The following is a 25,122-nucleotide window of genomic DNA, read 5'->3' on the forward strand; positions in this document are numbered from 1 at the left end:
TTATAGGCTATTATAAGACATTGAATATTATTCCCTGTATTATATAGTAAATCCTTCTTGCTTTTCTGTTTTATGTTTAGTAGTTCATGTCTGTTAATCCCATCCTCCAATTTATCATTTGCCCCCTTCCCTTTTCCTTGCCTGGAGTGCTGTGATTCATGGGGTCGCAAAGAGTCGGACACGACTGAGCGACTGAACTGAACTGAACTTTTCCTTTTGGTGACCCTAAGTTTGTTTTCTTCATCTGTGCATCTGTTTCTGTTTTCTATATAGATTGATTTGTATAATTCTTTCAATTCCATGTATAAATACTATCATACAATATTTGTCTTTTTTTCTCCCTGACTTCACTTAGTGTGGTATTCTCTAGATCCATTCATGTCACTGCAAATGACAATATTTTATTCTTTTTATGATAAATCCATTGTATGTATGTACCATGTCATCTTTATATATTTATCTGTTGATGGACACTTAGGTTGCTTCCATGTCTTGGCTGTTGTAAATAATGCTGCTATGAACTTTGGGTGCAGAGCCCATTTTAAAGTTTGTTCCCAGTTTGGTATGGTGTACTTACATGCTTATTAACTTGTCATGTTGTATAAACTCTAGTGATTGAATTAATTTTAATAATCTATATAAAATATCCACAAGAAGATGCATCTATTTCAAGTGATTTTTGCATGATACCCAGTTTGGATTATCTGTACAGGTTCACCTCTCTCTCGTATTGTTTTTTTTTTTTTTTTTTTAAATAGTTCATATTTACATAGAACAGGAGACAACATATATTTTCAGTTTTGCTCCAGAGCTGTATTACCCATTCTGTCCTCTACCATTTTATAGAACTAAATTGAATGGACCATTTGGATAACACATCACATTGTTTCACTCTCTCTCTCTTTAGTCGCTAAGTCCTGTCCAATTCTTGCAACCTCATGGACTGTACCCTGCCAGACTCCTTGGTTCATGGGATTCTCCAGGCAATAATACTGGAGTGGGGTGACATTTATTTCTCTAGGATTGTTCTACTATACTATATTCATTAAGATGAACAACCAAGAAATACTCAGCACCTTAGAGGCCCTAGGAAGACAAATGCATACCACAGAGTTAGAAATAAATCAAATGTAGATATACAGCCTGAAACATCCTAGTTAGCAAAACCAGATAGCATTTCTCTACTAAAACTCCGTAACACTACAGATGAAAAATAGACATTTTAAAATTTGAATAAAATCATATCTTAAAATTTCTCAAGAGGCAGATCAGGTGGTCTGGTATTCCCATCTCTTTCAGAATTTTCCACAGTTTATTGTGATCCATACAGTCAAAGGCTTTGGCATAGTCAATAAAGCAGAAATAGATGTTTTTCTGGAACTCTCTTGCTTTTTCCATGATCCAGCGGATGTTGGCAATTTGATCTCTGGTTCCTCTGCCTTTTCTAAAACCAGCTTGAACATCAGGAAGTTCATGGTTCACATACTGTTAAAGCCTGGCTCGGAGAATTTTGAGCGTTACTTTACTAGCGTGTGAGATGAGTGCAATTGTGCGGTAGTTTGAGCATTCTTTGGCATTGCCTTTCTTTGGGATTGGAATGAAAACTGACCTTTTCCAGTCCTGTGGCCACTGCTGAGTTTTCCAAATTTGCTGGCATATTGAGTGCAGCACTTTCACAGCATCATCTTTCAGGATTTGGAATAGCTCAACTGGAATTCTATCACCTCCACTAGCTTTGTTCATAGTGATGCTTTCTAAGGCCCACTTGACTTCACATTCCAGGATGTCTGGCTCTAGGTCAGTGATCACACCATCGTGATTATCTGGGTCGTGAAGATCTTTTTTGTACTGTTCTTCCTTGTATTCTTGCCATCTCTTCTTAATATCTTCTGCTTATGTTAGGTCCATATCATATCTGTCCTTCATCAAGCCCATCTTTGCATGAAATGTTCCTTTGGTATCTCTGATTTTCTTGAAGAGATCCCTAGTCTTTCCCATTCTGTTGTTTTCCTCTATTTCTTTGCATTGATCGCTGAGGAAGGCTTTCTTATCTCTTCTTGCTATTCTTTGGAACTCTGCATTCAGATGTTTATATCTTTTTCTCCTTTGCTTTTCGCTTCTCTTCTTTTCATAGCTATTTGTAAGGCCTCCCCAGACAGCAATTTTGCTTTTTTGCATTTCTTTTCCATGGGAATGGTCTTGATCCCTGTCTCCTGTACAATGTCACGAACCTCATTCCATAGTTCATCAGGCACTCTATCTATCAGATCTAGGCCCTTAAATGTATTTCTCACTTCCACTGTATAATCATAAGGGATTTGATTTAGGTCATACCTCAATGTTCTAGTGGTTTTCCCTACTTTCTTCAATTTAAGTCTGAATCTGGCAATAAAGAGTTCATGATCTGAGCCACAGTCATCTCCTGGTCTTCTTTTTGCTGACTGTATAGAGCTTCTCCATCTTTGGCTGCAAAGAATATAATCAATCTGATTTTGGTGCTGACCATCTGGTGATGTCCATGTATAGAGTCTTCTCTTGTGTGCGTCTTGAGAAATTTGTATGCAGGTCATGAAGCAACAGTTAGAACTGGACATGGAACAACAGACTGGTTCCAAATAGGAAAAGGAGTTCGTCAAGGCTGTATATTGTCACCCTGTTTATTTAACTTATATGCAGAGTAGTACATCATGAGAAACGCTGGACTGGAAGAAACACAAGCTGGAATCAAGATTGCCGGAGAAATATCAATAACCTCAGATATACAGATGACACCACCCTTACCACCCTCTTGATGAAAGTGAAAGTGGAGGTGAAAAGGTTGGCTTAAAGCTCAACATTCAGCAAACGAAGATCATGGCATCTGGTCCCATCACTTCATGGGAAATAGATGGGGAAACAGTGGAAACAGTGTCAGACCTTATTTTTCTGGGCTCCAAAATCACTGCAGATGGTGACTATAGCCATGAAATTAAAAGACGCTTACTCCTTCGAAGGAAAGTTATGACCAATCTAGATAGCATATTCAAAAGCAGAGACATTACTTTGCCAACAAAGGTTCGTCTAGTCAAGGCTATGGTTTTCCCTGTGGTCATGTATGGATGTGAGAGTTGGACTGTGAAGAAGGCTGAGCGCCGAAGAATTGATGCTTTTGAACTGTGGTGTTGGAGAAGACTCTTGGGAGTCGCTTGGACTGCAAGGAGATCCAACCAGTCCATTCTGAAGGAGATCGGCCCTGGGATTTCTTTGGAAGGAATGATGCTAAAGCTGAACCTCCAGTACTTGGCCACCTCATGCAAAGAGTTGACTCACTGGAAAAGACTCTGATGCTGGGAGGGATTGGGGGCAAAAGGAGAAGGGGACAGCAGAGGATGAGATGGCTGGATGGCATCACTGACTCGATGGACGTGAGTCTCAGTGAACTCCAGGAGTTGGTGATGGACAGGGAGGCCTGGCGTGCTGTGATTCATGGGGTCGCAAAGAGTCGGACACGACTGAGAAACTGATCTGATCTGATCTGATCTGATATTTTAAAAAATAATTTTCAAATTCAAAATGCTTTAAAGCAAATGCATTTAATAAAATAAATAATTAGAAATTGTAATATTTGGATAATTTGCTGTTATTCTAAACAGAAACATTAATTTTATCACTGGTTTCTAAATAAGTCTGTACTAAAATACACAGTTTAAATACTCAGAGACTCAGAGTCTTCTAACACTTAAATTTGATTGCTTGTGATATTAATCAATGTAGGAAATCAGCTTCAAATTCCATATAATTAGAACTGCTTGAAGGAATACAGTGTTAGAATTAAAGATTATCCAACAAGAAAATAATTAAACTGTTAAAATCTATGGCAAAGACAATTAGCATTGTAAATTATTTTAACTTTGCTGTCACTATATGATTTAATGACAGTTTTTGTATAGCTGAAATCATGGACCAATATTTGCAGAATATATATTTATAAAAACCCAATTATTGTCAGTTTTGATTAGCTATGTTAATCACAGAAAACAGTATACTCAATAATATAAACCAAAAATATCGCTCAAATAGTTAATATGTGGCTTTCCATATATTTTCTCTATAGATTTAACTTCCCAGTTATGTCTTTATACCATTAAGGTAAATTAAAACTCATTTACAATTTAATTTAAATGATTTCACCATAATTCCTACTTCAACTTCTTTACTGAGAAATATTTTCTCTCATTAAGTTACCTATCTTCAAACACATAGCACGTATTACTTTTGCCATACTTATTAAAACATTATTCTTTTAATCTTTATGTTTAAAATTATGTTCAAATATCACTGTTCATCCATTATTTTTTTAGTAACAGATCATCAAAATCTTTCAAAAGTCTAACTTAAAGTAAAAAGAAAGTAAATTATAGTATTGAAAATTAAGAATACACTATTTTCAATTACATGTAACTATTCAGAATTTAAATAAATCTTTTAGAAGGTAAATGTTAATGGCATTCCTATGCATTAACTTTTTTTCAGAATACACTTAGAAATTTCTAACAGAATTGAGGATATACAAAGTTTTTTAGGAGAATGCTTATCACATTACATATTACAAAAAAGTAAATGCACATTCCAAAAGCTATAGGAAGTATTTTAAATTAACACGAATTGACTATGGTAAAAGTGCTTCCGTTTTTAATTTGAATCATCTGTAATATGTGATATTTAAACTATGAGACATTTGTTTGGAATGAGAACAAAGAGGCATAATCACAAGAAGTTATACTGAACACTTGAAATGATCCCCTTAATAAAGTTATAATTGCCTTACCAATTTTATTTTAACAAAATGTAATAATAACAACTTTCAACAACAATAGTAATGCTAGTTTCAGTGCTAATGTCTTTCATTTTCTTCTGTTTTCTTACTTAAGGTAGTTTTTGTAAAACTATGACTCTGGCCTCTCTGTGGTATTTAACTCTGGGTGTATAACTTTTAAATTTTTTCCTTAATTTAAAATAAATTATGACTTCGGTCAACAAATGAATTGCTTCTGTACTTCAGCAAAATTCTTTTAGAATCTTTATGTTTGGCATGATATAAATTTTGAGTTTTTTGCTCTATATTGTGTTCTATCTTTACAAATGGGATACAAATAATTTAAAAGCATTATTTCATTCCAATTTTTAGAAGATTTACTATTATTTAAAAGAAACAGTATAGTTTATACTGTTTTCAACTAGTCATTACCTACATAGTGTTACAGAGGGCAGAAGAAATGGCAACACTATATTCTTAAAAGGAGGTTTTTAGAAAAACTTAGCTTATGGCTATCTTTTAAACATTTGTTGGAAATTCAAATTTTAAACACTTTTTTTGACATTAACATTAATTATAGCAAAATAATATAACATTTGCTATACATACTATAACATGTTATACTATATATTATATATAAAATATGGCATTATATATACAACAAAATCAATAATGCTTTCAATTATACAATTTAGGTGTTTCTAGGAAAATCTGAAGGATTTCTCAACTTTGACACTATTTTTGTTGTTGTTATTGTTCATTATTTCCCTTTCTGTAAATCCTGATAGAACAACTTATGGAAGAAGCATCATTTTGAAGAACTATCCTATTACAATTTGGACCATTATGATTCATTAAAATGTTAACTGACTTACAAATTAAACAAGGTAAAACAGTTTCAAACAACAAAATGCAAACAAATGAAAAAAATCAAGGCTCTTCTTTATATCCTTAAAAATAAGTAAATGACACTGCCTCTGGACTAAAATAATTTAGAAGGAAAATTTGAGCTACTTTTGTTGTGGTAATTTTTCTTTTTATTATTTTTGAATTGTAGTTGGCCTGAAATATTCACATAATCAAACTATATTCCCAGAATACTTTGGTTTAAATTCAGTACACAGATTCTCCAACATACATTGCTAAAAAGAGTAGTTTAAAATAATAATGAACAGGATTTATGGGAAAGGATAAAATTGGGAAGTTTTTCATAAATATTCTGCCAGTTTGGAATAATTTATAGAGTTATGATAGGAAATACAAAGTAAGTGTTTTAGAAATTAAACAAGTAAGGTTACTCAGTCGGTAAAGAATCTGCCTGCCTTGCAAGAGACCTGGGTTGTATCCCTGGGTTGGGAAGATCCCCTGGAGAAGGAAATGGCAAACCACTTCAGTATTCTTGACTGGAAAATCCCAAGGACAGAGGAGCCTAGTAGGCTACAGTCCTTGGGATCCCAAGAGTTGGACATGACTTAGTGACTAAACTACATCACAGCCTTTGCTCTTATAAAACAAGTTACATGAATGGATAATATGCAGCATCCGACATTTTAGTTCTACCTGTTATCTCCTCATATATAATTTGAGAGTGCTGTTGTATCAGAGTTGATCTCCCTTAAGATTGACTGGTTTGATCTCCTTGCTGTCCAAGGGACTTTCAGGAGTCTTCTCCAGCACCACATTTTGAAACTATCATTTTTTTGGCATTCTGCCTTCTTTATGGTCCAGCTCTCACAACCATAAATGACTACTGGGAAGACTGTAGCCTTGACAATACGGACCTTTGTGGGCAGAGTAATATCTCTGCTTTTGAACATACTGTCTAGGTTTGTCATCACTTTCCTGCCAAGAAGCAATTGTCTTCTGATTTCATGGCTGCAGTCACCATCTGCAGTGATTGTGGAGCCTAAGAAGAAGAAATTTGAGTGTAGCCTAAAATCAAATAAGTCACTTGATGAGTTAGTAACTTCTGGCCTCTCAGCTACTTGGTCTTCCAACAATATCATCCTATCAAAGGCTGCCTTTTTATTGACAAGTCTATTGATTTCCTAATTAATATACAACTTGTGTACTGGTTATTACTACAGGAGATATAATTTTAATGTTTCTATGGTCAGTAATTTTATCAACACTAAAATTTCCTACTGTTTGAATGACTCTAACTGTAGGGAATATATACGAATGTATATTCCTTAATAAATGCAAGGAACTATTGTTAATGTTAACAAACCAATGAAAACAGATGTTCTATGTTGTATTCTATTTCATTTTACTTCCAAAGAAAAAGAGAAGTAACAAACAAAACAAAGAAAAATATTTAAAGTAATTCACAGAAAAAGCAACCCAGCAGATGCTAGTTGTTAGGGGCTGAAAAGAAGATAAGGAAAGCAAACAATTATACAACCCTCATATTCAATTTTTTTTTATGCAGAATGTTAGATTATTACATCAAATTCTAGATTTTATTGTGGTATTCCTTGACTCCTAAATGATTTTTTGGCAGACATTTGACTGATTTAATGCTAAAAGGGTCTGTGTGTTTTGACAAAAGGTTAATGTCATATATTCACATTACACAAGCACACCTGGACCCAAATCCCAGTTTCTAACATCATTTTCCAAAGAGAGGAACCAAAGCTCCTTACAGACCTGGCTAATTCCAGATTTAACCACGAAATACATGATTAGCCTAGACTATCTTACAGCACAAGAAAGAAAGGAAATACTTAAACACACACACCAACGAAGGAAAATACCCAAAAGCCAACTGAAAGGGCTTCCAATGGCCAAGCTAAAATAATTTGAACACAAAAATATAAAATAGTACTGGACAAGAACACAAAGCTTAAAATATACCCACAAGTCTGTCTTTATTTATAAATTATTGAATAAATACAGGAGAAGAGACAAATCTCTCATATAAAAGAATCCAACATTTATATAGATGCTCCACCCACAAGAAGTGGAGCATAACTCCACACTTGTTAAGTGTGAGGTATGCACTGTGGTGTACTTTCAACCAGTACATTATGTAAAGGGAGAAAATATAACCTGATAAAGAAGAAATTATATTTCTAGGTCATCATAGTTTTTCTTCCAAAGAGCAAGTGTCTTTTAATTACATGGATGCAGTCACCAACCACAGTGATTCTGGAGCACAAGAAAATAAACTCTGTCACTATTTCCAATTTTTCCCCACCTATTTGCCATGAAGTTATAGGACTGGATGTCTTGATCATAGTTTTTTAAATGTTGAACTTTAAGCCAGCTTTTACACTCTCCTCTTTCAACTTCATCAAGATGCTCTTTAGTTCCTCTTTGATTTCTGCCATTAGAATGACATCACCTGCATATTTGAGGTTATTGATATTTCTCCAGGCAATCTTGATCCAGCTTTTGATTCATCCAGCCTGGCATTTCCCATGATGTTCTCTGCATATAAATTAAATAAGCAGGGTGACAATATACAGCCTTCATGTACTTCTTTTCCAATTTTTAACCAATCTGTTGTTTCAAGTCTGGTTTTAAATGTTGCTTCTTGTCCTGCATACAGGTTTCTCAGGAGATAGGTAAGGTGGTCTTCCATTCCCATCCCTTGAATAATTCTCTACAGTTTGTTGTGCTCCACACAGTCAAAAGCTTTAGTGTAGTCAAAAAGCAGAAGTAGATGTTTTACTAGAACTCCCCTTTTTCTCTATGATTCAGTGAAGATTGGCAATTTGATCTCTGGTTACCCTGCCTTTTCTCAATATCAGCTTGTACATCTGAAAATTCTTTGTTCACATACTGCTGAAGCCCAGCTTGAAAGATTTTGAGCATTATTGTGCTAGCATGTGAAATGAGGGCGATTGTGCTGCAGTTTGATCATTCTTTGGCACTGTCCTTCTTTGGGATTGGACCATTTCCAGTCCCGTGGTCACTGATGAGTTTTCCAACTTTGCTGACATATTGATAGTGAAAGTCGCTCAGACATCCATGGAATTCTCCAGGCCAGAATACTGGAGCGGGTAGCTTTTCCCTTCTCCCGGGGATCGTCCCAACCCAGGGATCAAACCCAGGTCTCCCACACTGCAGGCAAAATCTCTACTAGCTGAGCCACAAAGGAAGCTAACGCACAGCACTTTAACAACATCATCTTTTTTTTTTTTTTTTTTTATTCTTCCAATTTTATTTTATTTTTAAACTTTACATAATTGTATTAGTTTTGCCAAATATCAAAATGAATCCGCCACAGGTATACATGTGTTCCCCATCCCGAACCCTCCTCCCTCCTCCCTCCCCATACCATCCCTCTGGGCCGTCCCAGTGCACCAGCCCCAAGCATCCAGCATCATGCATCGAACCTGGACTGGCAACTCGTTTCCTAGATTTTAAATATCTCAGCTGGAATTCCATCACCTCCACTAGCTTTGGATGGGGCTTCCCTGTTGGCTCAGAGGTTAAAGTGTCTGCCTGCAATGTGGGAGACCCAAGTTCGATCCCTGGGTCGGGAATATCCCCTGGAGAAGGGAATAGCAACCCACTCCAGTATTCTTACCTAGAGAATCCCATGGGGGGAGGAGCCTGGTAGGCTACAGTCCACAGGGTCGCAAAGAGTTGGACATGACTGACCTACATTTTTATTTATTTATTAATACATCCTAAGGTCCACTTGACTTCACATACCAGGATGTCTGGCTCTAGGTTAGTGACCATATCATCATCATTATAGTGTCAATAAGGTCTTTGTACATTATTTCTCTGTATTTTTGTCACGTCTTCTTAATCTCTTCCTCTTCTGTTAGGTCCTTGCTGTTTCTGTCCTATTTTGTGCCCATATTTACAGGAAATGTTCCCTTGGTATCTCCAATTTTCTTGAAGAGATCTCTAGTCTTCTCCTTTCTATTGTTTTCCTCTATTTCTTTGCATTGATCACTTAAGACAGCTTTCTTATCGCTCCTTGCTATTCTCTGAAACTCTGCATTCATCTGCGTGTATCTTTCCCTTTATCTTTTGCCCCATCTATTTTCTCAGCTATCTGCAAGGCCTCCTCAGACAATCACTTTGCCTTCTTGCTTTTCTTCTTCTTTGGGATGGTTTCCATCACCACTACCTGTACAATGCTACAAATCTCTATCCATAGTTCTTCAGGCAGTCTACCAGATCTAATCATTTGAATCTATTCATCACCTCCACTGTATAATTATAAGGGATTTAATTCAGGCTATACCTGAAAGGCCTAGTGGTTTTCCCTACTTTCTTCAATTTAAGCCTGGATTTTGCAATAGAGAGCTGATGATCTGAGCCACAGTCAGCTCCAGGTCTTTTGGGGTTTTTTTTTGTTTTGTTGTGATGACTTTACAGAGCTTGTACATCTTCAGCTGCAAATATAATCAATCTGATTCTGATGTTGACCATCTGCTGATGTCCATGTGTAGAGTCGTCTCTAATATTGTTGAAGAGGGTGTTTGCTATGATCCGTTCATTCTCTTGGCAAAACTCTGTTAGTCTTTGCCCTGCATCATTACATACTCCCAGGCCAAACTTGCCTGTTACTCCAGGTATCTCCTGACTTTGTACCTTTGCATTCCATTTCCCTATGATGAAAAGAATATCTTAAATTAATAACAGTTCTAGAAGGTCTTGCAGGTCTTCACAGAAGCATTTAACTTCAGCTTCATTGGGGCATAGTCTCGGATTACTGTACTGTTGAATGCTTTGCCTTCAAAATGAACTGAGTTAATTCTGTCATTTTTGAGATTGCACCCGAGTACAGCCATTTCAGACTCTCTTGCTGACTATGAGGACTACTCCATTTCTTCTAGGGATTCTTGTCCATGGTAGTAGAAACAATGATTATCTGAATTAAACTTGCCCATTCCTGTCCATTTTAGTTCACTGCTAAAATGCCGATGTTCACTCTGGCCATCTCCTGTTTTACCATGTCCTATTTACCTTGATTCATGGACCTACAATCCCAGGTTCCTATGCACTATTACTCTTTAGAGCATCTAAGTGATATACCCTTAATATGAAATAAAGGCATTTTTACTTAACTCTATGGTTTTTATCCCCCAAATCTATAAACTCAGTTTAATCATTAGAGAGTAAAAGATGGGACAAATTCCAATAGAGAGGCATCCAACAAAATATCTTGACAGTGATGCTTAACTCTCAAGGTAATCTTTACAAACAGGAAGTCAGAAAAACTGTCACAGACAAGAAAGCCTAAGGAAACTTTACAACTAAATGTCATGTAGAATCCTAGACTGAATCCTGGAACACAAAAAAGACCAAGAAAATGAAAATCTGAATTTATTGGTAATTATGTATTAATCTAGGTTCTTTGTGACAAATGCACCATATTCATATAGTGTGCTGATTAATATAATATTACTGATAATTCTATAAATGATGTGAGGTATATGGAAGTTCTCAAAATATATCCATCCTTTTTCTGCAAATCTAAAACTGAAAAAACACTTAAAATCTGAAAAAAACACTAAAGAAAATAAATAGGAGGGAAAGCAACACTTCTACTTAATTAACCACATAATACAATTTCTAAACCTTGTAATGTTATGTCATTCAGTTTAGTTATGCAGTTGTGTCCAACTCTCTGCAACCCCAAGAACTGTGGTACGCCAGGTCTCTCTGTCCATCACCAACTTCCGGAGTTTACTCAAATTCATGTCCACTGAGTTAGTAATGCCATCCAATCATCTCATCCTCTGTTGTCCCCTTCTCTTCCCGCCTTCAATCTTTCCCAGCATCAGGGTCTTTCCAATGAGTCGGTTCTTCACATCAGGTAGCCAAAGTATTGGAGTATCAGCTTCAGAATCAGTCTTTCCAATGGACATTCAGGACTGATTGCATTAGGATAGACTGGCTGGATCTCCTTGCAGTCCAAAACTCTCAAGAGGCTTCTCCAACACCACAGTTCAAAACATTATTCTTAGGTGCTCAGCTTTCTTTATAGTCCAACTCTCACATCCATACATGACTACTGGAAAAACCATAGCCTTGACTAGACAGACCTTTGTAGGCAAAGTAATATCTCTGCTTTTTAATATACTGTCCAGGTTGATCATAACTTTTCTTCCAAGGAGCAAGCGTCTTTTAATTTCATGCCTGCAGTCACTATCTGAAGTGATTTTGGAGCCCAAAAAATAGTCTGCCACTGTTTCTGCTGTTTCCCCATCTAATGTCATGAAGTGATGGGACCAGATGCCATGATCTTAGTCTTTTGAACATTGAGTTTTACATCAACTTTTTCACTCTCTTTCATCAAGAGGCTCTTTAGTTCCTCTTCACTTTCTGTCATAAGGATGGTGTCATCTGCACATCTGAGGTTGCTGCTAAGTCTCGTCAGTTGTGCCCAACTCTGTGCGACCCCATAGACGGCAGCCCACCAGGCTCCCCCGTCCCTGGGATTCTCCAGGCAAGAACACTGGAGTGGGTTGCCATTTCCTTCTCCAATGCATGAAAGTGAAAAGTGAAAGTGAAGTCGCTCTGTCCTGCCCGACTCTTAGCGACCTCATGGACCGCAGCCGTCCAGGCTCCTCTGTACATGGGATTTTTTCAGCCAATAGTCTGGAGTGGGGTGCCATTGCCTTCTCCGATATCTGAGGTTACTGACATTTTTTCCAGGAATCTTGACTCCAGCTTCATCCAGTTCAGCATTTCTCATGATGTACTCTGCATATAAGTTAAATAAGCAGGGTGACAATATACACCCTGACATACTCCTTTCCCGGTTTAGAACCAGTCTGTTGTTCCATGTCTAGTTCTAACTGTTGCTTCTTGACCTGCATATAGTTTCTCAGGAGGCAGGTCCAGGTGGTCTGGTATTCCAATCTCTTTAACAATTTCCCACAGTTTGTTTTGATCCACACAGTCAAAGTCTTTGTAATAGTCAATAAAGCAGAAATAGATGTTTTTCTGGAACTCTCGCTTTTTCGATGATCCAACAGATGTTGGCAATTGGATCTCCGGTTCCTCTGCCTTTTTTAAATTCAGCTTGAACATCTGGAAGTTCATGGTTCACGTACTGCTGAAGCCTGGCTTGGAGAATTTTGAGCACTACTTTGCTAGCATGTGAGATAAGTGCAATTATGTGGCAGTTTGAGCATTCTTTTTGGCATTGCCTTTTTTGGGACTGGAATGAAAACTGACTTTTTTCCAGTCCTGTGTCTACTGCTGAATCTTCCAAATTTGCTGGCATATTGTTATGCCATTAAAAAATATTAAATACAATCATGTTTTAATTAAAATTCACATGGGGAATTAAAATAAAAATGCTGAAATTTAGCTATGACTTATATTCTCCATTTATTGTTAATAAAATAATTATGGTCAAATTAAAAGGTTAAATTATATTCTCAAGTTGATATGATTTATCCCTTATTTTCCACCTGTTTGGCAAGCAAATCACGTAAGTGTTATAAACATGGAACATTCCAATTCAAATAGTTTACAAGAGAGGTATTTAGAACTAGTGCATTAAATGTTAAGTTCTGTAATTCCCACTCTGGGTATCAGAACCACAATAAGAAGCATGTGAGATTAAATTGTATTTATTTGAATTGTATAATAGTTCTTTTCTGATACTGCACAAACAAACTATTTAACCATACCAATTTTTCAGTAAGTTTAGTCTATCATAAATATCACAATATCATCTTAAAGCTTTTTAAAGTTTGCACATAACTTGCACTCACATAATCTCATTTTTATATAATTTTAACATTCTGAGATTCAGAGTAATTTCTGTAATATTCATTTTGTAGACAAGAAAACCATTGCCTAGAATTTAAGTGATAGGATTGAGTTGCACATTTAATAAGTTACAGTGTTTTGATTAAACCCAAATCTTCCAACTCAAAGTTTTGTGAATCTCTCCTCTGTTCTACTTTATGTTTCCTTTGATATCTCACAGAAACTTGAGTAATCACTGTCAACAGCACAGGTTTAGCTGGTAACATCATCATTTTTAACAGCATTTTGGAAAATTTAATAAAATTTAGCCAGGACATGGAAGCAACCTAGATGCTATATAGAATGAATTGGGGAGAAGGCAATGGCAACCCCCTCCAGTACTCTTGCCTGGAAAATCCCATGGACAGAGGAGCCTGGTAGGCTACAGTCCACGGGGTCGCTAGGAATTGGACATGACTGAGCGACTTCACTTTCACTTTCATGCATTGGAGAAGGAAATGGCAACCCACTCCAGTATTCTTACCTGGAGAATCCCAGGGACGATGAATGGATAAGAAAGCTGTGGTACATATACACAATGGAGTATTACTCAGCCATTAAAAAGAATACATTTGAATCAGTTCTAATGAGGTGGATGAAACTGGAGCCTATTATACAGAGTGAAGTAAGCCAGAAAGAAAAACACCAATACAGTATAATAACGCATATATATGGAATTTAGAAAGATGGTAACAATAACCCTGTATACGAGACAGCAAAAGGGACACTGATGTATAGAACAGTCTTTTGGACTCTGGGAGAGGGAGAGGGTGGGATGATTTGGGAGAATGGCATTGAAACATGTATAATATCATATATGAAACGAGTTGCCAGTCCAGGTTCAATGCACGATACTGGATGCTTGGGGCTAGTGCACTGGGATGACCCAGAGGGATGGTACGGGGAGGGAGGAGGGTTCAGGATGGGGAACACGTGTATACCTGTGGTGGATTCATGTTGATATGTGGCAAAACCAATACAATATTGTAAAGTTAAAAAATAAAATAAAAATAATAAATAAATAAATTTATATTTTGATCTTTGCATGTACAATTATGATCATTTCACATTTATCTTCATTCTGTTTTTCTCTGGGCTTCCCTTGTAGCTCAGCTGGTAAAGAATCCGCCCATAATATGGGAGACCTGGATTCAATCCCTGTGTAGGGAAGATCCCCTGGAGAAGGGAAGGGCTACCAATTCCAGTATTCTGCTTTTTTCTATATGAACAAGACTAAATTTTATTCTTTTACCATCTTAATTAAGAATTCCAATTCATTCTGCTGCTGCTGCTAAGTCGTTTCAGTCGTATTTGACTCTGTGAGACCCCATAGACAGCAACCCACCAGGCTCCCCGGTCCCTGGGATTCTCCAGGCAAGAATACTGGAGTGGGTTGCCATTTCCTTCTCCAATGCATGAAAGTGAAAGTGAAGTCACTCAGTCATGTCCAACTCCTAGCGACCCCATGGACTGTAGCCTACTAGTTTCCTCCGTCCATGGGATTTTCCAAGCAAGAGTACTGGAGGGGGTTACCATTGCCTTCTCCCCAATTCATTCTATACAACATTAATTATAAACTTCTTATACTATCTTCACATTTACAAGCATAGAATTTATTGACAAAGTGTTGTTAATATTCAACCTTTATTTCCCCTGATCTTCCTAAAAGCTTAATTTATAACATCTTTTTTTCTAGATTTCTACTTATTTACTCTCCTATAATCAACAATCATCCACATAAGGTAAGTTCCTTTGTTCTGTGTTCCAAATTGTTTTTGTTAATTCTGACAATTGTGGCATTTCCATAGTAGAAGTTAGAGAGTGGCGGAGGTGAAGGAGAAATCTTTCTCTGCCACTGCTGGAAAGAAACGTTGATGCCTGCTATTACTCTTACTAAAGTCTAGAAAATCACGTATTCCTATATTCCTAAAACCCCTCAAAATGATTGTGGTGGTTCACTGTGTGTTAATCGTTCAGTTACGTCCGATTCTCTGAGATCCCATGGGGTGTCTCCCACCAGGCTCCTCCATCCATGTGATTCTCCAGGCAAGAATACTGGAGTGGGTTGCCATTTCCTTCTCAAAATGGTGACTGTGTCTTCCATGAAAGAATACAACCCAGTATCTTTTTATTTCAAAAAATTATTCTACTTGTTAAAGTAACTTTGATGTTAATGACTTTGTGATCTTTTCTGAGGCTGCCTTCAGCCTCTCCCAGTTCCACCTCAAGAAAAGGTGGCATGGCACCCCCCTGAGGGGTGCTCCCTTCAATTTAGGGGTGTTATTTGGCTTTGAGACAAAAGTGATAGTTACTATATTCCATAGGCCAAATCCTATTTCTTCCATTAAAATTATCCCAAATGTCAACCCTCAATAAGGAGGATCACCTCTCAGTCTAAGCTACTCTCTTTGAATGTTAGTTCTATAATTTCCAGAGAAGCACATTATCATACATTCTTATCTGGCTACATTTGCATGCTGCCTAATATAACCTGCCTTCTCACTTATTTAAGCCAAAAAATTTGAGAATACCCTTCATTTATCACAAATTACTCTGATCAAACCATGCACATAAACAACAATTTATTTATCATTAAATTCAATATTGAAGACAACTGCAATTTTTGGGGAGTAAAATTAAAATTATCAATACACTGAAAAATGAACTGTGGCAGGAATTTAGGTCTGGAGATCCTGAGCAAAAAATCAATTTTTTTAGAGCTAAAAATAACTACCTTTACCCCTAGTGTACCTTACTGTATAACCCGCTTTACTTTTTTAAAAAATACCATTTATTGTTTTAGCATAGTGTATAATTTAATTACTCATTGCACTAGTCTATCATTGCTAGAATAGTTTCCATGACTACAATAATGAACTATATAACTACAATAAATATTAATTATTTTGTATCATTGCTATTTACCAGGTACCTCGAATTGTGTTCAGTACCCAGTAGATTCTCAATAAACATAGATTAAATAAATAAATTAATGAAAGAAAAGTTTCCTTTTGGATCTTTCCTTGCTTATAGAAACCTCTGGACAACCAGCCCCAAATTGAATCAATTGCCTTTATCCTTTCCCACTGCTTCCAAGGATTAAATAATTTTTAGGTTGAACTTAAACATACACACACACATAAGAGTCATTCTTCTTTTAGACTTATATTTCCTTGATTATTTATTAAACTGGTCTATATAAGAGATACGGTCTTTCTCAGCATGTAAGACGTATCCTTGCAATAGTAGATGCTCCATTTTTTAAAGTGTTTTCAAGACTGCTTGCATGAAGGACACAGGCAAATCTAGCAGTCATTCTCAGGCAATTTTTTATAATTTGTTTAAAACGTTCATTGAGAAAACACCAGTGAGGTGGAAGAATCTATAAGAATATTAATATAAGCTGACTTGAATTTTTAGGACACTGTATTTTGGATAATGAACCAAACATATAATTCTCATATGTACAATTAGAAATAGATTTATTGCTATCTCTAATTAGTTTTGGCAAAGAATAAAATGACCTTTAAAAGAGTTATTAACCAAAAGCACAGGAAATGATTTCAACTTAGACATGCTTTTTATTTAGACTTATATTTAGAAATGCTTTGTATTTAGAGGAGTATATTTAGATAAGACACCACCAATTCTGTACAGTAAAATACAGGAATGTGTTTCTTACTAGTTTATGCAGTAATGTGTTTCTTACTAGTCTTGAAAAAAGATGGCACATCCTCAAAAGTAAATGAGAACTAGTGTGTACAGATCTACATTTATTATACTCATTTTGATATCAGCCTTTTTTCTGTTGAAATATAACTGCTTTACAATGTTGTGTTAGTTTCTGTTGTACAACAACATGAGTCAGCCATATTCATACACATATCTACTCCCTCTTAATAAACTCAACAATATCATTATTTTTCAATTAGTCCCTCTGTACATTAGAATTCTGTTACATAAATGACACAATTCCTCTAACCACCCCAATAATGAGGGGCCTTTCTAGATACATCAATAGAGACCATTATCTATATTATTCAAAAATACTAATGTGATGCTTTCATTGTATGTTACATTTATTTCACTAAGTTATTTTAATATAGGTGACACTTTATAAATCACCTATATGATATAAAACTTAGTAACTAAGTCAGATGACAAAATAAAACAGTGTTAAGATGTCTGATCTACCGGGGATGTATTATTGACTTTGTTTCAGTGGGACTACAAAATTAAAGGTAACAGAGTAATGAGGGGTTTATGGTCTTGTAGGGAATAATGAAGAAACCATAACACTTGTTAGCCTTAGAAGTCATTAAATAATTCATCATTATTTAAAGGGATTAATGATGAACAAGCAGAGAAGAAAAAGTCACTGCAAAAAGAAATATTAGCCTCTGTATATTAAAAAGAAGAAAGGCAAAGGAAATATAAATTTAAAAATGTGAGGAATGACCTTAACCTGGAGTTTAAATTCAATCTAAAAAAATCAAATACAATAGGATATAACCTATGGAAGAGTTGGGAGACGGAGAAAGTAAGGATGGTTCAAGTTGGGGCAAGTGGCATGGGGTTGCTACAGGCAAGAAATATTATTTCAGCCTCAGGCATTTTGAACTGATATCCAGGTAAAAAAAGAAAATCTAAGGTCACTTAGGTATATTATTAAAGTTTTGAGAAAGAGCTGCCAAAAATTTCTGATGACTTGGGTATTAAGAAACTGACTGGCTAATATTTGTTATAAATTGGAGATCAGTATTATGAAATACAGGTTGCATCTCAATCTATAATTACAGGCAGAGTTTGAGTGATGAGAGTAAGCACAAAATATATTGAATAAGCACTTTTTAACTATATAAGTGAATTAAATAACTATAAATCTAGCAAGAAAATGTTAAATAATTATCATTAGATATAGTTTAAAGATTATCTAGTAAATTTCTTTTTTAACTTTTAAAATTAATTTATTTTTAATTGGAGGATGATTGCTTTACATTGTGTTGGCTTCTGCCATATAGTAACATGAATCAGTCACAGGTATACATATGCCCCCCTTCCACTTCCCATCCCATCCTACCCTCTAGGTTATTACAGAGTACCAAATTTGAGCTTTGTGCATCATAAAGTAAATTTCTATTGGCTATCTAATTTTACATATGGCAGTGTATGTATTTCAATCTACTCTCTCAATCACCCCACTGTCTTTTTCCCCGTCCACAAATCTGTTCTCTATGTCTGTGTCTCCACTGCTGCTCTGCAAAGAGGTTCATCAGTATCATCTTTCTAGATTCCATATATATGTGTTAATATATGATATTTTTCCCTCTTTCTGACTTACTTCACTTTGTACAATAGGCTCTAGACTCATCTGCCATACTAGAACTGAGTCAAACACATTCATTTTATGGCCAAGTAATATTCCTTTGTATATATGTACCACTACTTCTTTACCCATTTATCTGTCAGTGGGCATCTAGGATGCTTCAATGTCCTAGCTATTGTAAACAGTGCAGTGATGAACAGTGGGGTGCAGGTGGGCCCAGTAGTGGGATTACTGGGTCATATGGTAGTTTTAGTACTAGATTTTTTTAAGGCATCTCTATATGTTAAATTTCTTAAAATGAACTTATGAATAACCTATTATGTGATCATTTTTTCAGTCTACTTATTTAAATAGGTGGCATAAATATTATTTAATATTCTCTCCCAAACATATGTAGAATTTTCTGAGAAATTTGTAAAGGGACAGTACTAAAAATATAAATTAGTTACAAGTTTTAAAATATTAATATGTGAAATCTAAGGTAAACTCTTTATAAGAACAGTCATTTCTAAAGCCATGGCTGTTTTTTAAATGCTACATTTTCTATTAATAACATAAGAAACTTAACAAAACCCCAGTACCTCCTCTCATCGTATAAAGCATATTCAGTTCAGTTGCTCAGTTGTGTCCAACTCCTTTGACTCCATGGACCGCAGCAAGCCAGGCCTCCCAATCTATCATCAACTCCCAGAGTTTACCCAAACTCATGTCCATTGAGTCAGTGATGCTATACAGCCATCTCATCCTCTGTCGTCCCCTTCTCCTCTTGTCCTCAATCTTTCCCAGCATCAGGGTCTTTTCAAATGAGTGAGCTCTTCGTATCTGGTGGCTAATGTATTGGAGTTTCAGTTTCAACATCAGTCCTTCGAATGAACACCCAGGACTGATCTGCTTTAGGATGGACTGGTTGGATCTCCTTGATGTCCAATGGTTTCTCAAGAGTCTTTTCCAACACCACAGTTCTAAAGCATCAATTCTTCAGCACTCAGCTTTCTTGCTAATCCAACTCTCATATCCATACATGACTACTGGAAAAACCATAGCCTTGACCAGCTGGACCTTTGTTGGCAAAGTGATATCCCTGCTTTTTAGTATGTTGTCTAGGTTGGTCAGAGCTTTTCTTCCAAGGAGCAAGTGTCTTTTAATTTAATGGCTGCAATCACCATCTGCAGTGATTGTGGAGCTCAGAAAACTAGTCTGTAACTGTTTCCATTATTTCCCCATCTATTTGCCATGAAGTGATGGGACCAGATGCCATGATCTGAGTTTTCTGAATGTTGAGTTTAAACCAATTTTTTCACTCTCCTCTTTCACTTTCATCACAAGACTCTTTAGTTCTTCTTTGCTTTCTGCCAAGAAGTTGTTATCTACATATGTAAGTTTATTGATACTTTGCCCAAAAATCTTGACTCCAGCTTGTGCTTCATCCAGTCCAGCATTTCTCATGATGTACTCTGCATATAAGTTAAATAAGCAGAGTGACAATATGCAGCCTTGATGTATTCCTTTCCCGATTTGGAACTAATCTGTTGTTCCGTGTCCAGTTCTAACTGTTGCTTTTTGATCTGCATACAGATTTCTCAGGAGTCAGGTCAGGTGTTCTGGTATTCCCATCTCTTTAACAATTTTCCACAGTTTGTTGTGATCCACAGAGTCAAAGGCTTTGGTGTAGTCAATAAAACAGAAGTAGATGTTTTTCTGGAACTTTCTCGCTTTTTCGATGATCCAACAGATGTTGGCAATTTGATCTCTGGTTCCTCTGCCTTTTCTAAATCCAGCTTGAACATCTGGAAGTTCACAGTTCACATAGTGTTGAAGCCTGGCTTGGAGAATTTTGAGCATTATTTTGCTAGCATGTGACATGAATGCAATTGTGCAGTAGTTCAAACATTCTTTTTGGCATTGCTTTCTTTGGGATTGGAATGAAAACTGACCTTTTCCAGTTCTGTGGCCACTGCTGAGTTTTCCCAATTTCTTACATATTGAATGCAGCACTTTCACAGAATCGTCATTTAGGATTTAGAATACCATCACCTCCACTAGCGTTGTTCATAGTGATGTTTCCTAAGGCCCACTTGACTTCTCATTCCAGAATGTCTGGCTCTAACTGAGTGAGCACACCATCATGGTTATCTGGGTCATGAAGATCTTTTTTGTACAGTTCTTCTGTGTATTCTTGCCACCTCTTCTTAATATAATCTGCTTCTGTTAGGTCCATACAGTTTCTGTCCCTTATTGTGCCCAACTTTGTGTGAAATGTTCCCTTGGTGTCTCTTATTTTCTTGAAGAGATCTCTAGTCTTTCCCATTCTATTGTTTCCTCTATTTCTTTGCACTGATCACTGAGGAAGGCTTTCTTATCTCTCCTTCCTATTCTTTGGAACTCTGAATTCAAATGGGTATATCTTTCCTTTTCTCCTTTGCCTTTAGCTTGTTTCTTTTCTCAGCTATCTGTAAGGCCTCCTCAGAGAACCATTTTGCATTTTGTACTTCTTTTTCTTGGGGATGGTCTTGATCACTGCCTCTTGTTCAATGTCACAAACCTCCATCCAGTTCTTCAGACACTCTTGTTTATCAGATATAATCCCTTGAATCTATTTCTCACTTCCACTGTATAATCGTAAGGGATTTGATTTATGTCATACCTGAATGGTCTAGTGGTTTTCCTTACTTTCTTCAATTAAGTCTCAATTTGGCAATAAGGAGTTCATGATCTGATCCACAGTCAGTTCCCGGTCTTGTTTTTGCTGACTGTATAGAGCTTCTCCATCTTTGCCTGCAAAGAATATAATCAATCTGATTTCAGTATTGACCATCTGGTGATGCCATGTGTAGAGTATTCCCATGTGTTGCTGGAAGAGGGTGTTTGCTATGACCAGTGTGTTCTCTTGGCAAAACTCTGTTAGCCTTCACCTGCTTTGTTTGGTACTCCAACGCCAAATTTGCCTGTTACTTCAGTTATTTCTTGACTTCCTACTTTTGCATTCCAGTCCCCTATAATGAAAAGCACACCTTTTGGGTCATTAGTTCTATAAGGTCTTATAGGTCTTCATAGAACCATTCAGCTTCTTCAGTATTTCTGTTCTGAGCACAGACTTGGATTTCTATGATATTGAATGGTTTGCCTTGGAAACAAACAGAAATCATTCTGTCGCTTTTGAGGTTGCACCCAAATACTGAATTTTGGACTCTCTTTTTGACTACGATGGCTACTCCATTTCTTCTAAGGGATTATTGCCCACAGTAGTAGATATAAATGGTCATCTGAGTTAAATTCACCAATTCCAGTCCATTTTAGTTCACTGATTCCTAAAACGTGGATGTTCACTCTTACCATTTCCTGTTTGACCACTTCCAATTTGCCTTGATTCATGGCCCTAATGTTTCAGGTTCCTATGCAATACTGCTCTTTATAGCATCAGACTTTAATTCCATCTCCAGTCATATCCACAACGGGGTGTTGTTTTTGCGGTGGCTCCATCTCTTCATTCTTTCTGGAGTTATTTCTTCACTGATCTTCCATAGCATATTGGGCACCTACTGACCTGTGGAGTTCATCATTCAGAGTCCTATCTTTTTGCATTTTTATGGTATTCATGGGGTTCTCAAGGCAGGAATATTGAAGTGGTTTGCCATTCCCTTCTCCAGTGGACCACATTTTGTCAGAACTCTCCACCATGATTCATTTGTCTTGGGTGACCCTGCACAGCATGGCTCATCGTTTTATTGAGTTAGATAAGGCTGTGGTCCATGTGATCAGTTTGGTTAGTTTTCTGTGACTGTGGTTTTCATTCTGTCTGCCCTCTGATAGATAAGGATAAGAGGTTTATGGTAGCTTCCTAATAGGAATGACTGACTAAGGGGGAACCTGGGTCTTGTTCTGATGGGTGGGGTCATGCTCAGTAAATCTTGAATCCAATTTTCTTTTGATGGTCAGGAGGATGTTCCTTCCCTGTTGTTGACCTGAGGGCAAACATGGTGGAGGTTATGAAGATAACGGTGACCTCCTTCAAAAGGTCCCATCCACACACTGCAGCACTCAGTGCCCCTGACCCTGCATCGACCCACACATCCGCCAGAGACTCCTGGACACACATGGTCAAGTCTGGGTCAGTCTCTTGTGGGATCACTGCTCCTTTCTCCTGGGTCCTGGTGAGCACATGGTTCTGTTTGTGCCTTCCAATAGTCTGTTTCCCCAGTCCTGTGTAAGATCTGGCGGCTCTATGGAGGAGTTAATGGTGACCTCCTTTAAAAGGGCTTATGCCATACCCAGGTCTGTTGCATCCAGAACCTCTGCCCTGCCTTAGGCCACTGCTGACCCTTACCTTCACAGGAGACAATCAAACACAGTTCTTGTTCAGTCTCCATAGGTTCTCTGGGTCCTGGTGCACGCAAGGTTAGTTTGAGCTCTCTGAGCATCTCTGGCGGGTAAGGGTTTTGATTCTAATGTAATTTTGCCCCTCCTACCGTCTTGCTGGGATATATAATATAATAACAATATACATGAGGCTTCCCTGGTAGCTCAGATGGTAAAGCATCTGCCTATAATGCAGGAGACCCGGGTTTGATCCCTGGGTTGGGAAGATCCCCTGGAGAAGGAAATGGCAACCCACTCCAGTACTCATGCCTAGAAAATCCCATGGACCAAGGAGCCTGGTGGGCTACAGTCCATGGGGTCACAAAGAGTCGGACACAACTGAGTGATTTCACTTTTATAACAATGATTCTGGCTCATGCCAGCATTTTAGACCCTACTGTTTCATTTTCCCCAATATTTAGGTATGTTTAACTATTATTTATTTTGTTTTTTAATTGATTCTGGTTCAAGTTTATGTTAATCAGTCTAAAGCTGAAAATTTCTGATCTGACTTTCAGACTTAGTTAAATCAGCAACTAAGAGATAACAGTGTCATGCATTAACTCTGTGGACAGCTCTGTAAGTAGTCCATTTTTTTATACCAAAAATTTTAGGGAGTTCCTTCTTTTACTTACAGTTTCATCTATGCAAGTGAATGAGCAAGTGAACGAGATTCTAAAATAGTTAAACCCAACAGATCTACAGGTACCAGAAAATAGTGATTTTTCTCCCTTCTGGAAATGAGACCAGTATAACCCAATACTACATATAGCTAAAATGTCCAGTGGGATACTATCATGACTGCATGGCTGTTATGAGTTCTAGTCATTTGTCTTTGTGGGCCCCTTTCTCAGTAAACACATATATATATATATGTGTGTGTGTGTGTGTGTATATATAATTATATTACTGTGCTAGTATGAAGGTGAATATAAGCCAGACAAGACTCATTGCTATATATTTATTATTTTTTTATTTTTATTTTAAAAGATATTAAAATGAAACCATTTCCCTAGGCCCCAACAATACTGTAGAATCTGGGCACTATGCCACCTATACCTCACAGATAAGTTAATCTTGGTGGGTAGACTGTTCCTCATGTAGTACAAAACACTAAGTTTCCTAACATAAGACCCATGCCAAGAATCTGCAACACTGATGCCTGCAAAGAGTCAAATGAAATATCATGCAAGAAGATGAAATATAATGAAGAAAAATAATCTCACATAACATGAACTTTCAAAAAAAAATCTTCGAGCTCATGAGCTTTCAAACAAAAATTACCATTTTTAACAGAAAATGCAAAAAATTAAGGATATTGAATATCAATAGATGGAAATATTATGCAGCATTCCCCAGAGGACCATGAATATTGTTGCTGACGTCTAAAAGTATGAAGAGCAGAAACCCTGCAATAAACAAAAGGAATTTATTAAATATTGTGGTAAATATATAATAGATGACATCCCAATGTGTCACACTTAGTATACTCCCTGGAGTACAGGTGGAATCTGTGACTTGCTTCTGAACAACAGAACTTGACAAAGATAATGGGATGTTACTCTCATGATTATATTTCTCATGTAAGACTCCTAGCCACTGGAGAGACAGACATAGGGATAGAGGTATTCTGTTGGCCTTGAAGAAGTAAGCTTCCATCTTGTAAAAGTATTCATGAAGATCCTTATGGCAGGGAATGGGGGGCAGCTTCCAAAACCTGGTGGAGCCCACAAGTCAACAATCAATAAGAATTTGAGGACCTCAGTTAAAAAGTCATGAGGAAATGAACACTGACAGCAACCTAAATGAACCTGGAATCCTATTTTTCCCCAGTTAAGTGACCAGAATAAAATGCAACCTGGCCCACACCATGACCATAGCCTTTTATGACCTGGAGCAGTGTCCAGCT

The 25,122-nt window shown here is 36.9% G+C and overlaps 1 non-coding gene across 1 annotated transcript; it reads left to right on the forward strand.

Moving 5' to 3' along the window:
* Positions 1 to 23,367: 23,367 nt before the first annotated feature.
* Positions 23,368 to 23,439, forward strand: TRNAY-AUA (transfer RNA tyrosine (anticodon AUA)). The gene has a single exon. It is a non-coding gene; the product is annotated as a tRNA-Tyr (tRNA).
* The last annotated feature ends 1,683 nt before the right edge of the window (positions 23,440 to 25,122 follow it).

Source organism: Bos indicus, chromosome 3, assembly GCF_029378745.1.
Source record: "Bos indicus isolate NIAB-ARS_2022 breed Sahiwal x Tharparkar chromosome 3, NIAB-ARS_B.indTharparkar_mat_pri_1.0, whole genome shotgun sequence".
Classification (NCBI taxonomy): Eukaryota; Metazoa; Chordata; class Mammalia; order Artiodactyla; family Bovidae; genus Bos; species Bos indicus.